Source organism: Camelus dromedarius, chromosome 31, assembly GCF_036321535.1.
Source record: "Camelus dromedarius isolate mCamDro1 chromosome 31, mCamDro1.pat, whole genome shotgun sequence".
Taxonomy (NCBI): Eukaryota; Metazoa; Chordata; class Mammalia; order Artiodactyla; family Camelidae; genus Camelus; species Camelus dromedarius.
In genome coordinates, this window is record NC_087466.1 from 742,519 (window position 1) to 759,304 (window position 16,786).

General features: G+C 40.5%; 1 long non-coding RNA gene and 1 other non-coding gene across 2 annotated transcripts; both read left to right on the forward strand.

Moving 5' to 3' along the window:
* Positions 1-9,270: 9,270 nt before the first annotated feature.
* Positions 9,271-15,174, forward strand: LOC135319764 (uncharacterized). Its single transcript, XR_010378630.1, has 3 exons — positions 9,271-9,332; positions 9,981-10,095; positions 15,066-15,174. It is a non-coding gene; the product is annotated as an uncharacterized LOC135319764 (long non-coding RNA).
* Positions 14,870-14,942, forward strand: TRNAV-AAC (transfer RNA valine (anticodon AAC)). The gene has a single exon. It is a non-coding gene; the product is annotated as a tRNA-Val (tRNA).
* Positions 15,175-16,786: the final 1,612 nt, after the last annotated feature.

A 16,786-nucleotide genomic window follows, 5' to 3' on the forward strand; every position in this document is an offset into this window, starting at 1 on the left:
TCCTGCAGCTTTTGGGGTGAACAGGCAAAGGGGAGAGCAGATATGGTGGCCACCCAGGGGCTGAGTATTTGTGTCCTGAATGTGAAAATGTCTGGTCCCCTGTTCAATTTTGAAGCCACAACTCCACATGACTCAGGGCATTAGTTCCACCAGAAAATCATAGAAACATAACCTCTGTTTCCTAAAGTGTTTGTTCTCGATCTGACATGATTGTTCTGTGGTGGGAGGTAAGTGGGCGATGGGGCCTATTACATCACCCCCTTTCACTAAAAGTCTACCTCGCTGCTTTTCACCCTACTGCTAGAGGTGCTGTCATTCTGTTACACCTAGACCTGTAAGACGGGCTTGCCTGAATCCTCACGTGAAGAAGGACGGTTATGTGCAGTTTTAAAAAATTGCTTGGGTCATGGGGTTCTTTGTTCCCTCCACTGGAAATCACTATTCCAGGGCAAGTACTATGCATCTATAGAAACTATGTTATTTCTAAGATGTCTTCAGAAGTTTTGCAGTAGGTTTAAATCTTTGCTTGGTGATAGCATCTTGATTGTTTGAAGGAGGCAGCCCTCATTAGGGGCTTTATTTGCTTCCTGTCTGAGAGTTCCTTTACTGGCAGTAGAGTGTTCTTAGGCAGAGTTAGAAAGTTACCTGGTCTGAGAAGCCGACCTTGCCTGCAGCTGGGAATTGGCAGAAGAGTCAGCTATGGTAGGAAGGCTTTAGGATTATCTGGTAGCAGAGTTCTGGGATCCCAACCCTGGGAAACCTCAGCTCTAGTAGAGTATGATCTGTAACAATTGGGTATTGGATAAATTTAATACTGGCTATGGGATGTAGAGTTGGGAAAGACTTAAAAGTAAAAGAACCTTAAAAAAGAATCTCCTGGGGAGGGTGTAGTTCAAGTGGTAGAGCTCATGCTTAGCACGCACAAGGTCCTGGGTTCAATCCCCAGTGCCCCCTCCAAAAATAAATAAACTTAATTACCTATGCCCTGCCAAAATAAAACTGATTAAATAATACAATAATAAATTAAAAATATTAAAGGGAATCTCCAAATATTTTAAAGAACACAGTTCTCAGAATGAGAGCTTTTCTGCATAAGACTAACTCTTCACAGGAGAAGCAGGGAGAATGTGTAACTTCACTTACAGTAACTTAAAAGGTAAACCTTACTCTCCCACTTAGCTGTTTCCTGGTGTATGTTCATCCTCCACATCTGTACTTTTAGACATGATGTGTCATTTTCTGGTACTCCATTCTGCTTCTGAGTGAGAGACTGACACACAGTCACATAGCAATTGATAAATTGTACAAAGAACTTTATTGTTAAGAATGTAGACCTGTGGCAGGGTGCTGCATTTGCAAGTGACTCTCAGTACAGAGAACACTTAAAAGAATGCAGTGTTGTTTCTTCTGTAATCCTTTAAGCCTTTGAATAGAAGCTTTTCTTTGCAGAGTTTCTGGACTACATCAGAAAAAGCAGGAACTAAAAATAGCTTTAAGAAAGCACTAGCATAGACGTTGCTTACTGACTTAAAGTTAATTCTTTAAAGCAGGAAGTTGTAACTCTCAATTTCTTAAGCAAATATAAACATTCTTGACTCTTAATGACATTCTTTGTGGGGTGAAGCTGCTTTTGCTTCCATTCTGAGCATTGAAAGGCCTTCTATGATAGTTCTACCCATCCTCAATATTTCATTTTCTGTCTGTTGTGAACCTAAATTATTAAACTTGAAGCAGACATAAATATCATTAACTTGCTACATATGTAGATACTCAGTGTTTCATGGTCAGAAAGACTTTTTCTCTCCAACTCTGGACTCTTACAATCTTCTGCTGATTTGACATCTTCACTTGGAACTCTGATATCTTAAAACCAACATGTGTAAAAACTGAGCTCTTGGCCCTCCTACCCCCCAAACTGTTTCTTTCTGCAGCCTCCTCCATTCAGTTAGTGGAAACTTAATCCTTCCAGCTGCTTGGGTCAAAAAACTTGGAGTTATTCTGACTCTCACTGACATGCCACATGCATTCTGTCAACAGATCTGGTTTAACACTGACTTTAAAACATATCCAGAGCCCAGCCACTTCTCACCATGGCTCCTGCCTCCACTGCTGCTTCCCTGCCCTGAGCCACTGTCCTCTCCTCCTGCACAGCCCTTCTCGGTGGCTTCCCTCCCTTCATCTCTGACCCGTATCGACTATTCTCACCCGGCAGTCAAATGAGCCTTGAAAACCTAAGTTAGATTGTGTCGTCCTTCTGCAGTGCCTCCCCATTTCACTCCGGGTAAAAGCCACAGTCCTTACAACATCCTCCAAGGCCATACAGGATCTTCACTGCCCCCTTCCTGCAGCCCCAGTCCTTCCTGCCATCCTGGAACATGCGAGGGGTGTGCTGGCCTTGGTGATGGTTATTCCGTCTGCCGGGCCTTCTCACCTCCTAGTCCTAGTTCTAACCTCAGTCCTCAGTGTGGCCTGTTCTGCTATTTAATACAACATCACCCTCATCCCATATCCTCAACTCTCTTCACCTTGCCCATTTTCCTTTTTTCTATGGTTCCTCTTTCCTAACATGCCACCTCCTCTGCTGCTCTGTTGTGTGAATTGTCATCTCCACCCCCAACCCCAGCTGGACTCCAACCAATCTCCAGAAGGACAGGACTTCTGTTTTGTTTATTGATCTATTCCAAGTGCCTAGACTAGTCCTGGGTACATAGTAGGCAGTCAAAAATTATTTGCTGAAAAAATTAAAAGACAATTTTAAAAATGAATCATCCTTTCAGGAACGGGTGAGGAAAGGAAGCTGCATGAAGGGAAATTGTGCAGTAAATAATGATATTTGCCTGTTGTTCTTTGTGTGATTGATATATATATCACATATTTAAGGCTTAATTTGGTATCCCAGTTTCTTAATTTAATAGCTGTATTAAGGTATAATTTACAGGCCATAAAAGTCACACATTATAATTGTACAAGTCAGTCATTTTAGCTACTTCTAGAGTTGTGCAACTGTGTCCTCAAAAAGTCCCCTTGTGTCCATCCATATGCAGTTAGCCCTCCCCCCAGTAGCACTCTGAGTTTATTTGTTTGTTTTTTTTTTTTTTGGCAACCACATCTCAAAAGAATGCTTTACACAGCAGTACTAATATAGCTTTGCACTTTTAGAAATGACACACTTAAATATGAAGTCAAATGTCATTGCTGAATGTTGGTAGCAGTATTAGACATTGGTGAGAAGAATGGACTTGAGTGTCAGACTGGCTGCAGTCTTACCCAGCTCCACCGTTTACCAAGTTATCCAAATTATTTTCCGCCTCAAGCTCTTTATCTGTTATATGGGGGTAATAATAGCAGCTTACAGAGTTGTTGTGAGGATTAAGCAAACAGGGAAATGAAATTTAGTATAGTGGCCAACTTATAGTTATTACATGAACAATAGCCTTGCCCGCAGAGAGCAAAATTCAAATCAGTTTCTAAGTTTCTAAAGTATGTGTAAAATATGATCCAGTTCCTGCCTGGTGTGTAAACACATATGCCTACTGAAGAATGTAAAAGCAGGCTAATTTCCAACAGAGAAGATCATTTCTCAACATTTCTTTTGAAGGCAGTTGTGAAAACATTTTTACTAAATTTTCTGTGCCCATCTCTGACAGAGCTTTGATACCAGGGAGGTAATTATCTACTTTTTTGTTAAACTCATGCTGACCATCACAAAGTGTTCTGAGTTATATTTTAGCCTTTATGTTGGGAAATACTGTGAGACTTCCTCTAAATGAGTAGGGGGAGGGGCATTCATTATAGCTCTTGTAGCCCGATAAGCCTGCACTAAATTATCTTTTTTTTAACTTTTAATTAAAGTAATTAATTAATTTTTTGCAAGGGGGTGGTAATTAGGTTTTTATTTATTTATTTTACTTTTAGAAGAAGTACTGGGGATTGAACCCAGGCCCTTGTGCACGCTAAGAATATGATCTTTCACTTGAGCTATGCCCACCCCCCTAAATTATCTTTAATAAGGTCTTTTTCTCTGTTTTCTTATTTTCTTTTATGTACAGATGCACAAAGCAGGGTCTTCAGAAGCCTCTCAGTTCCAAAGATGATAATACTGAAAAACACTATCCAGTGACAGTGAATCCTTGCATATGAAGAAAGATTGTAAAGTCCTGAATGAATTAAGAAGGAATTGTTACATTAACACACATGTAACCATGGCTCTCTTACCTTTATTTTTCACTTTATAATGAAGATATTCCCCACCTGTCAAGGTTGCTTTGTTTGAGATAGGGAATATCTAAAGCCTTTTCTGCAAGTTTTTTAAGTAAGGAAGAGAGCAGGTAATTTATCATAAGTGTGAATGGTGTAATCTGCTCTGTCTAGTATGGTAGCCACCAGCCACATGTGGCTAATGTGAATTGAGATGTTCTATAAGTGGAAAATACATAATGGATTTTCAAGACTTAGTACAACAAAAAGAATGTAAAATATTTATTAATAAGTTTTAAAACTGTTAATCACACTTTTGAAATGATAGTATATTGGATATTTTGGGATAAATATAATTATTACTGAACTTAATTTCACTTGTTCCTTTTTATTTTCTAAATGGAATTACTGGAAAATCGTGACCTGCATTATGTTTCTATTGGACAGTGCTGGCTTCTAACTTATTGCAAATAATATGAAAAGAAAACTTTGATTAAAAATTTTGTAATTGAGTAGTTGATTTACATCATAGTAGTTTCAGGTGTACAACACAGAGGCTCAAATTTTTATAGATTATATTCCATTTAAAGTCATCATAAAACAATGGCTATATTTCCTTGTGCTGTACAATACAGCTGTGTAACCTATCCATTTTATATGTAGTACTTCGTACCTCTCAAGCCCTTAACCCCAGCCTGCCTCCCCTCTCCTACTTCTCCCAGCTGGTAACCACCAGTCTGTTCTGTGTACCTGTGAGTCTATTTCTGTTTTGTTATAGTCATTAATTTGTTTTATTTTTTCGATATACATATAAGTTTATACGTAGAACATTTGTTTTTCTTTCTTTGACTTACTTCACTTAGTATAATACCCTGTAGGTCCATCCATGTTATTGCAAATGGCATTATTTTATTTTTTATGGCTGAGCAGTATTCCATTGTGTGTGTGTGCATGTGTATATATATGTGTGTGTGTATATATATATGTATATAATATACCACACCTTCTTTATCCAGTCATCTGTCAGTGAACTTTTGGGTTGTTTCCATGTCTTGGCTATTGTAAATAGTGCTGCTGTGAACATTGGGGTGCATGTGTCTCTTTGAATTATATTTTTCTCCAGACATATGCCCATGAGTGGGATTGCTGGATCACACAGAAATCTATTTTTAGTTTTTTAAGGAACCTCTATACTGTCCTCCATAGTGGCTGCACCAATTTACATTCCCACCAACCAAGTAGGAGGGTTCCTTTTTCTCTTAAAAGGTCAAAAAGTCTCTACATTCATATACTTTCCTTACAGTTTACGACACAATTTGGCAAAAGCCAGATAGAATTTAATAGCAGTAAATAAAGTATTTTTTTTAAATGGCCATGCAATATGGACAGATATGTTATTGATGAGTTGGTTCCCTAATTTTGTAGATGTAGAAGTTTTTATAGCTTCACAGACAATTCAGTCTTGCAGAGAGAAAAATTTCTTTGTATTTTGCTGAACTTGTCTGGGTGGTGTAATCGAATTTGGTCCAGGCCTGCAGAGGTGAATACACATCCAAACCTGAACCATTTGAATGTCTGCAAGATTTTAAAAGTCTAGAATGTCAGATCTGGACTATAATTCTGGTAAATGACATCAGTGAGTGGGACTCAAAAAAACTCCATTTGAGTGCAAAACCTTTCATAAGCCAAAAAAGGCTTTGAAATTGTGGCAAAGCCAGAGACTTTTGTGCACCACAAATGGCCACAAACCCATGGGGACAACCACAGGCCTTCTGGAGTGCCAAGGGAATTCCATGTGAGGAGTCCAGCACTCACAGGAATCCAACAAGTCCCTGCCAGCCAGAGCACCTTCATTGCTACAGTGCTGTTTTGGGCAAATGTCTTTTCCTCAGGTTCAAATTGGTTTCTTGTTATTTTTTTGCATAAAAAAAATCAAACAACTTCTTGTTCCCTTGGTGAAAGTAAAAGCCTAACATTTTCTGATTTCTTTTGACAGAGAAAAACATGAGCCTATGAATCTAACCTCATCTGTGATTGTCTGCTGCTGGGAGCAACCAGATCAGTGTCAGTCCCTTTGCAGCCATTGGCTGGGAGCCAGCATGTTACCTGGAATGATATTTGAAACATGTCACCCTAGCTGTGCATTTGCTGTGGGCTGGGAGGCGAGTCAGTCAGAATCTGCACTATGGAATGTATGTTTCAGATCCAAAGCTAGGAGATATTTTTTAATAGTCAGAGAATGTACTCATAAATGTATCTATTAATGTATTTATGCAAGAACATTTAAAAGATTTTTTATTATAAAAATTTACCCCCCAAAATTTAAAATGTAAGAATAGTGGAATTAAAAATCATCTATACCTTAATTATCCACAAAGAATCTTAAAATCCTTCTGAACATTGTTTTGCTCAAATGTAGATATTTTTCCCTTCCAAAAAGGAAAATTATTTCATTTTTTTCCTTTTTCCTTTTATTATATATTCCATATCAATAAATATAATTCTTTTCAATACTTTTTAATGGCTGTTTAACACTATATTGAACAGATATGGAAATAGTCCTAGGTTTGAGAAATTTAAAAAATTGTCATTACAATACCACTGAAAAGAATATTTTAGTGTTTTTATTTTTAGTTACTAATTTGGACTAAAAATTAACAAGTTTGCATTTCTTCATCTAAAACATTGGTAATTTTATGAATGAACTGTAAGGATTTTAAATAACTCAGTAATTTCAACAAAGAAATTATCTTTAAGGTAAAAATGTATGATGGCTTGCAAATCTATTTTTATTATATCTTCACTTTTACAAGTGTCATATGTGTGTGTGTTTGCACATGTGCTTTAACTACCAGCAATGTAAGAAAAATCTGTGTACTAAAAATGTGAAAATAGTTTCCTGGTTTGTGTTTTGTTTCTCCCAATATAGGTTTTGGATGACAAGCTTGTATTTGCAAAAGTACACAGCCTGTGGGAGGTGCTCTGTACATACGCTGAGACACTGCACATCAAATTACCTCTGAAGCCCAATGATCTGAAAACCCGGTCCTCAGACTTCGATAATTTCAGCTGTTTTATGAAAGTCCTCCAAGTGGATGAAAGTATCATCAAGCCAGAGCAGGAGTTTTTTACCACCCTATTTGAGAAGAGCTGCATGAATGACTTTTATATGCAGGATAGAGATACGTTCCTCCATCCAGCCACCAGAAGCCGCATTGTAAGTCTAAACCGAGTTTGGCTGCTGTCTTGCGGGTGATTTAGAACCTGATTTGAATTATCAGTGATTTGGTTTGGTTGGTTTGGTTTGGTTTTTAAAAGATGCCCATAAAAAGGTAAAAAGAGAAAGAAAAGAAGTATGCCTACAGATTCCTGTTAGGATAGTAAACAGTGGCTGTTTAGTTACCCTGTATAAACCGTACAGTCTCTTTTAGAATCTTTTTAGGTTTACTTCATCCTTTCTCAGATCAAGTATCAAGTAAGGGACAACATTAAAAAATTCAGGATTAACAGGCTTGTGAGCTCCGGGATCTGCAAGGCAGCTTTCCCTCCCCATGGTGTAAGTCAAATGGCAAAGATGAAATAAAGCACCTCATGTCTCCTCTGGTGTTAACAGGAAAGGGCTAATCTTCTTGACCTTGTTTTTTCCTGGGTAAAATGAAGATAATATGTCAGGAGGCGACAAGCTCATTTAAGGCAGGAACCATGTTGTCTTGTTCACTGCTGAATCCCAGGCACCGGGAAGGCCGAGTTTAAATGAGTGAGTGAATGAATGAACTGTAGTTCCCCCAGAGTTACTGTGTGGGGCAGTGCGGATTAGCAGCTAAGAGCATAGACTTGAGAGGGGAGGGTGCATCTCAAGTGATGGGGTGCATGCTTAGCACACATAAGGTCCTGGGTTCAGCCCCAACACCTCCTCTAAAATAGACAAATAACCCTAATTACCTCCCCACCCCCCACCAGAATTACCTTGTTATCTCCCCACCACTTAAAAAAAAAGAAAAAGAAAAAAATAGTAGTGGCCAAGAACATAGACTCAGGCTGGAACACCTGTGCTGGTTTCTCACTGTCGATCTTGTAAAAGTCATTTAGCCTCTGTGTTTCTCAAGTTCCTCATCAATAAAATGAGAATAATAATAGTACCCACCTCGTAGAGTTGCTATGGGGATTAATGAATCTGTGTCAATGTTAGAACAGCCCTGGCTAATAGTAAGTACTATGCATCTGTCAGCTCTTTTCATAATTACTGACAGATGTTATTATCAACCAAAGAAGTATTAGTTCTTTGTAAGGGAAATCCATGTTAGACCATTTCATTTATCATTTTCTGTAATTCAGGCTTTTCCCTCTGAAATACCATTTTCTGTCTGTACACTAGAAAACCACAGGGCTTTCCAAAGTTCATCTGTCTGGGTTCTTGTCATGATGGCAATACTGCAGAGTGTTGACAATTTTTAGGGACTCCGTCTGAGAAGACAGCAACCCCTCAAATTCAGGAGCACTTCTCTAGTTGATAACATCTCTCATGAAATGAAGGTTTTAAAATGTGACTGCATCAGATGTTTAATGATGCCATAAATGCAAGGATGTTATATCTAAGCTCTTTAAATAAATCCTGTCATTGAAATAAAGGAAATACTATATTATAGTGCTCTATGACTTTGTTATCTTCGCTATCCATTTATCTGACTCTATAAGACCAAAGAAAGCAAAGACTGAGATTGATCATTACTAATGTGTAGTACGCGCATTTGTGGATGAAGACAATACTGAAATGCACTGTTTAAGATATTAAAATGGACACTAAACAGCTGCTTGATGCACATGCATGAACAGAACAGGGAGCTGGGTGCAGGGAGCAGACACTGAGCTTCCTGGATCAGAGACCCAGCATAGCAGTCCAGCCCAGCCATCCACATGATTTATATTTATGTCCCAGCAAAATTAGCAGTGAGAGTCTGAAATGAACTTTGGGGACACTTGCAAACAGCTGTCATGATTAGTAATGTGGGACACCAGGATTCTACAGTGTTTAGTTAGCATCTGCGCACAACCAGTTCTTATTCACAAAAGCCTCTTGTAATTGCTGGTCCCACATCCAGGCTGAGGAATCATCTCATGTGGTGTTTGGGAGGGAGGTAAGTGGAGTCAGGACCCATGTTAAGGCTGGGTGGGTAATAATCTGGTTCTAGTACAGGAGAAAGGAAAGTAGGTCAGGTGGGAAGGGGAATGACTGGATTTAAATTTTGTTTCTTGAATAAGATAAATATATAATATCATGTTAAGTTTCTTTGTTGTTTATATTCCATGTGCTGTCACCGAGTAACTACTGAATTGTGGGGCAAAAAATCCTGGGTTTTAGAATTGACCCTGCCCCTAATCTGCCAGAGTCCAGGTTCCTCTGGGTGTCCAAGAAGGGGGCTGGGCCATCAGGTTTCCCTCCACTGCGGCAGTTTGGGCACTTGGGTGGCCTAGTTTTTTGCTGCGGAAGACTGGCCTGGTTGTAGGACATTAAGCATCTGCAAGGCTCTCACCAGGTACCCACGGTAGTCCCAGGACTTTAACATCCAAGCGTTCCTTTCCACCCACGTTTGCAAATGACCCTCAAGGGGTTAGTATTAATACTGGGTGAGAATTATGAAAAATTATATGGTACCTCCATCCCTTCTGGCAAGTGAGGGCCCCTTATTTACAAATGACCACAAAGTATTAGCACCACATTTTATCAACAGAACATATGAACACGTGGTGACAGTGACGCTCACCTGTTTGCTTCTGCTTCCCAGTGCAACTTCAGCCTCCGTCAGAGGACCTCAGCTGCCCCAGCGAACAGGGCCTTCTGTACAGGGAATGGGCTCCTCCTCAAAGCATAGACAAGAAGCAGCCCTTAGATCTCATCAGGTGAGCTGCTGTGGAGAGCACTCCGGTGGGAAGGGCTCAGGGTTGCCCTCATGGCTTCTGAGTGTGACAGTCCTCCAAGAATGTTAACAACCAGGAAGCCCACAGGAGCTCTGAGCTTTGTTGCCCCAAGTTTTTACTGCAGGCTTTATTACAAAGGCATGATTGATTGAGTCATGAGTCACTACTGACATGGCTAACCCAAACCCTAACTGTAAGTCAAACCTTTCCTTAGCCGTAAACTTTGAGTCCCTTCCTCTCCCGGTGGTCACTCACTTGTAACAAAGCTCAAAGCCCCTCTCCTCTAATCACATGGTTGGTGTCTCTGGCTGGCCAGTCCCCATCCTGAGTTATCTCATGAGCACAAGGCATCCAAGGGTCCACCATGAACAGCAAAGACACTCCTATCTTGGGAAATGTCAAGTCTTTAGGGGTTGCCGTCCAGGAACTGGGAACAAAGACCTCCTAAATTCTTCATTAAACAGGAGTAAATGTTAAATTTCACTTAAAGTATAAAATAAGAGAGAAATTCTCACTGCTTTGCTGTATCTTCTGTCTGACACCGTCCCGCTACACCACGTGACTGTAACGTCTCGCTCAGCGTGGCTCTTTTCAGAGCATCAACGTCGGCTGCTCCCCAGGAGCTTATGTTGTTTGGGAAAGGTGGCTGGGGAGAGGGAGACCAAGAACAACTGAGCAAACATAATTGGGCAAATAAGGAAACAAAACATCTGACTGAAATGAAGGAAATAACAGAGTGTTGAGATGGGAAGACATGGGGGGAAGTGAGTCAAGAAAGCTATCTTTGAGTAGGTGACATGTGAGCTGAGATGTGGATGGTGATAAGGAGGCTGGACTTTGAGGTTCTGGGAAATGTCACCCCAGGGATAGAGGCAGCTTGTCCATTGGCCCCGAGGCACAAATGTGCTCAGCAGGTTTGAGGATACTGGAGCCAGTGCTGCTGAGAAAGATGAGACGCGAGGTTTAGAAGGGCATCAGGAGCACGGAAAGGAGTGTAGACTCTAAGTGCAGTGAGAAGCGGTTATGATAGTTTAAGCACTAAGGTAATTTTCTCTCACTCACATTTTGCCAAGATAATGTGGAGAATGAATTGCAGGGACCCAGGAAGCAGGGAGACCTGGTCGGAGGCTCTTGGAGTGTGCCAGATGAGAGATGGTGTGAGCCAGGGAGAATGCGTTTGGGGAGTGGGGCTGACAGGATGCAGTTATGGGCTGGCTGTGGATGGTGAGGAGAAGAGGAGGGTCAAGGTAGCCCCAGGTCGGCCTGGAGCCAGGTGCCTGTTCTTTCTATTCTCAGCGCCCCATGCAGGTGCCCACCTACTTGGGCAAACCTCTTAACCTTCAAAGCGAGGGTTTTAAAACACTGTGAAGTGTTTTTGCTTGTTTCACATTTTATGGAAAATTTCAAACATGTACAGAAGTAGAGAGAACAGCACAGCCAGCCTGCCTGTATCAGTCACCCAGCTCCAGAACTGTAAACTCAGAGTCACTGTTGTTGCATCTTTCATCCCCACCTCCTTCCCTCCCCGACTACGGGATCATTTTGAAGGCAATCCTACATAGCCTAACCTCTCACTAGTGAAATAACAAGGTCTCTTTTAAATACAATTGGAATATTCCCTTTTTTTAGGGTTACAAAATAATTCCCTGATTGTCACAAAAATATATGTTTAAGTAGTTTTTGGGTTGTAATCAGGATCCAGACTAGGTTCAGACATTGCAGCTAACTTATCTCTCAAGTGGGTTCTGATCTATAAATTTCCCTTTTCTCACTTTCCTTGAAATTGCTGAGGGGTTTCTCTATTTCCTATTTGACTGATTTCATTCTCCCCTGTGGTGTTAGACTTGTTTCTCAATCCTATGTATTTGCTTTAGCTAAGAGATTTGATCCTCCCCTAAAAGCTTGATCTGATTGAGGTTCAACTTTGTACAACAATACTTGTTATGTAAAGTTTTGTACTCCTGTCATAAGGTACATAATGCCCAGTTGACTCTCTTTTTTATGATGACTGCAGCCAGTAATGATTGTCACCTGGGATCATTATTTCATAAGGGATTCTATTTCATGTGGTCATACTCTAATTTCCTCCCTCAATTATCAGCAGGATCACAGTCATGATGAGGCACTTTCTCATTAACCCGGGTTATCCTGTAGAACACGGTTTTAAGAGGATGTTTGTACATATGTAAATATTTAAAGTTGATACTTTTATCTTTTCTTTTTAAATATTTTTTTCTAATGAAGGTACTGGAGATTGAATCCAGGACCTCATGCATGCTGAGCACACACTCTGCCACTGAGTGCACCCCATCCACCTTGAGATTCATATTTATATGATGCTTTCCTTCTGCTATTTTTGTTTTATGTAATACAGTATTTGATGGCAGGGTGATGGGTTTGATGGCTCTTTAATCATTCTTTATGGGCTTTTGGGGTTTGTGTGTGTGTTTGTGTTTGTAAAGAATACAATTTCCCCCCTATTTTAAGTATATTTTGCTAAGGAAAATATGTTGATCTGTTCCCTGCTCCTGGCCCACGTGTTAGCTTTGTTGCTTCCCACTAGTGGCCCCTTGAGCTCTGTGACAAGTGTAGCGTGTCGTTAATCCAGGTTGAAGGAGATCTGAAGAGATTTATTCAAGGAGATGAAATTTGTAGACAATGTATTGGAAAGTATTGAGAAAGATACTCAATAGGAGAAGGTCTGAGGTTGAATTGTTAAGTGCACAGAAAACTAAGCTATGAACCACCAAGACAATTATTAACTCCAGGAAAAACAAAGAAGGGAAGAAAATAGTAAGCCTAGCAGACAACTTGCTACAGCTGTGAACAGTCTGTATAGAGTCCTAATAATGTAAAGCAAGGATACTGAGCTGATCAAAATTATATTGTAATTGTATCAAAAGGTTGGAAAAATGAAGGTTTGGGTGTGTAGATGAGATGGGGTTTGAAAGAGAGCTTAATCCTCATTTTCCAAAGTAGAAAGTTAAATAGCAGATACATAAAGCTGAAAAAGTCAGCAGGCCGTGTTACAAGGATATTAGTCAGAGAAAGGGAGTAATTATTCCAAGAGTCAGCAGTAGGAGCTGAACATGGTTGCTTCTGGCCAGGAAGTGGGGTGGTTGTTGGGAACTGCTCTTTTTACAATCGGTGTTCGAGAACTGTTTGACTCTTTAATGAATGTATGGTATAAGTTTGATAAAAAGAAATCAAAGCTGAATTTTGAAAAGTTGATGTTAAAAATTGGGGTGTTTTTGACAGAGAGAGATACCAATCAGACAAAACTACATTTGAAGGGATCCTCATTATTCCTAGCCTTTCAGAAAGGACTAGGAGGCAGACATCTGTTTAAGGTTCAAAAATTCTTTCTGACCTTCTTGCCGACATGTAATCTTCAGAAGTAATGAACTCCCCATCACTGTAAATATGCAGGCAGAGGCTGCCTGCCCAGCTCTCTAACTGTAGCAGGGTGTGTTTACCATTGGCCAGTTGGAGCAGGCAACTTCTAACATTCTTTCAGTTTTGAATTTGGCATTTAAAGATGGATAGCTGAAAAGAATGTGTTACAAACAGCTTAACAAGAAAGAGTCCAAGACATCTCAAACCCATTGCCAGGGTTTTCTCTGCCAGACACCATCATGAGCCTGCCATCCGTGAGCCAGGCCACAAAGCCCAGTCACATGAGAATGAACACACTTTGTCCCTCCTATCTGATTTGGCATCGGGCTCAGCCATTTTCCCTATGGAATGGTCCACGCCCAGGTCTCTGACGATGGAGCTGGTCTCACAGCAGCCCTGTGAGCGCTGGTCCAGCCCTAGGGGTTCCTGCGTGAAGTTTCTCAGGACTCCAGGCTGTTCTCAGAGCTGAGTCCCCCCTAGGCTAAGCCCACGGAGCTCATCTCAGCTCCAGACTGAGCCGGAAGCCTCCGAGAGAACTCAGAGCTGAGGAAAGCCACAGGTTTTACCCAGCACTGCCGCGTCAGCAGTGCTCCAGCTGAGGGAAGTATCAGCAGCAGCAGACACACCTGAGCCGCCGCCTCAAGTTCCGCCTCATCCCTAAGCCCTCTGTGCCTGCCTGTCTGTGTCTGTCTCCATTTTAGGACCAGCCTTGCACTGCTTCGTGCCCTGCCTCCTTTCTTCTAATCTTGCCTCCCTGGCCTGTTCCGTCTACTCCAGATTAACTGAGTAACATTGAAGTGTTTTTAAAACCTAGGAACAACAGACGTGCTAGATACAAAGAATACAGGGCAGTGCCTTCCTCAGTCACATCCCTCCAGCCCTCTCCCATTACCACAATGAGATTTATAAATGTTTTGTCAGAGAGACATTGCACTCCCAGTTGTTATCATTTTCAGCCATTTCCTTATTATCTGTGGTTTACGATGCATTTGCTCAAGGGAAGTACCCGAGATAAGGCAGGAGCAGGTGACTGAGCCAGTTGTTGAAGTCCACATGTGTCAAGCCTGCTAAGAATGATCTTTGGGGGGATTTGTTGAATGTGCCAGAATGTCCAGTGAGTGGTGATGATTCCCTGCATCTGTTCCAGAGATGGCCTCGTCCCCTCCTTTGCTCTGTTCTCATTTATCTCCCTTCAGCAGGTGAACCAGTGATCTGTACTTCTACGATACGTAAAATACTTCTTTTTTCACGGTAGAATTTGGGGGCTGCTATGAAAAAGGGTATGTTTGAAGTGTGAATTGAGTCAGAGGTTTAAACTTAAAGCCCCCTTGATTTAGAATCAGAAATTAATATGATGGAGGGAGTGTATAGCTCAGTGGTAGAGTGCATGCCTAACATGCATGAGGTCCTGGGTTCAATCCCCAATGCCTCCATTTAAAAAACAAATAAATAAACCAATTATGCCCCCCAAAACAAAGAAAAAAGAAATTAACATGAGGATGAAGCTATAGAGTGATTATGTGTGTCTTCTGAAACTACCTTCTGTCTTTCTGCAGGAAATTCTACAGAGAGAAGGTCGGAATCTACTTTGCTTGGCTGGGCTATTACAGTCAGATGCTCCTCCTGGCAGCAGTCGTGGGGGTGACTTGCTTTCTGTATGGATATTTTAATCAAAATAAATGCACCTGGGGGTAACTTCTCTTTATTCCTTGTTACCGTGCTTACTTACTTAGAATGACATTCTCCTGGAGCATCCATGTTGCTACAAATGGCCCTATATTGTCAGTTTATATGGCCGAGTAGTTTTCCATTGTATACATATACCACTTCTTTAGCCAGTCATCCGTTGATGGACATTTAGGCTATCTCCATGTCTTGGCTATTGTAAATAGTGCTGCTATGAACACTGGGGTGCAGGTGTCATCCTGAAGTAGGGTTCCATCAGGATATATGCCCAGGAGCAGGATTCCTGGGTCATATGGTAAGTCTATTCCTAGTATTTTGAGGAAACCCAAAACTGTTTTCCACAGTGGCTTCACCAAACTGCACTCCCACCAGAAGTGTAGGAGGTTGCCCTTTTCCACAGCCGCTCCAGCATTAGTCATTTGTGGATTTTTGAATGATGGCCTTTCTGACTGGTTTAAGGTGATACCTCATTGTAGTTTTGATTTGCATTTCTCTGATAATTAGTGATATTGAGCATTTTTTCATGTGCCCATTGATCATTTGTATGTCTTCCTTGGAGAATTGCTTGTTTAGGTCTTCTGCCCATTTGTGGATTGGGTTATTTGGTTGTTTATTATTAAGTCATATGAGCTGCTTATATATTCTGGAGATCAAGCCTTTGTCAGTTTCATTTGCAAAAATGTTCTCCCATTCTTTAGTTTTTTTTTTGTTTTGTTTTTCTTATGGTGTCCTTTGCTGTGCAGAAGCTCATAAGTTTCATTAGGTCCTATTTGTTTCTTCTTGCTTTTATTTCTATTGCTTGTGTAGACTGCCCTAGGGGAAGATTTCTGAGATGTATCTCAGATATTTTCCCTGTATTTTCTTCTAGGAGGTTTGCTGTATCTTGTCTTAAGTTTATCTTGCTGAAGAGACTGTCTTTATTCCATTGTATATTCTTGCCTACTTTGTTGAAGATTAGTTGGCCAAAAGTTTGTGGGTTCATTTCTGGGCTCTCTATTCTGTTCCATTGGTCTATATGTCTGTTTTTGTACCAATACCATGCTGTCTTGATGACTGTAACTCTGTAGTATTGTCTGAAGTCTGGGAGATTTATTCCTCCGGCCTCTTTCTGTTGTTTCTTCAGTAATGCCCTGGAAATTCTATGTCTTTGATGGTTCCATATAAATTTTATTGTGATTTGTTCTAGTTCTATGAAATATGTCCTGGATAATTTGATAGGGATTGCATTAAATCTGTAGATTGCCTTGGGCAGTGTGACCATTTTAACAATATTGATACTTGCAATCCAAGAGCATGGGATACCTTTCCATTTTTTAAAGTCTTCTTTAATTTCCTTCACCAATGGTTTATAGTTTTCTGTGTATAATTCTCTTACCTCTGTGGTTAGATTTATTCCTAGATATTTTATTACTTTGGGTGCGATTTTAAAGGGGATTGTTTCTTTACTTTCTTTTTCTGTTGATTCATCATCAGTGTAAAGAAATGCAACTGATTTTTGAACATTAATCTTGTAACCTGCTACCTTGCTAAATTCTTCGATCAGCTCTAGTAGTTTTTGTGTGGACCTTTTAGGGTTTTCTATATATAGTAT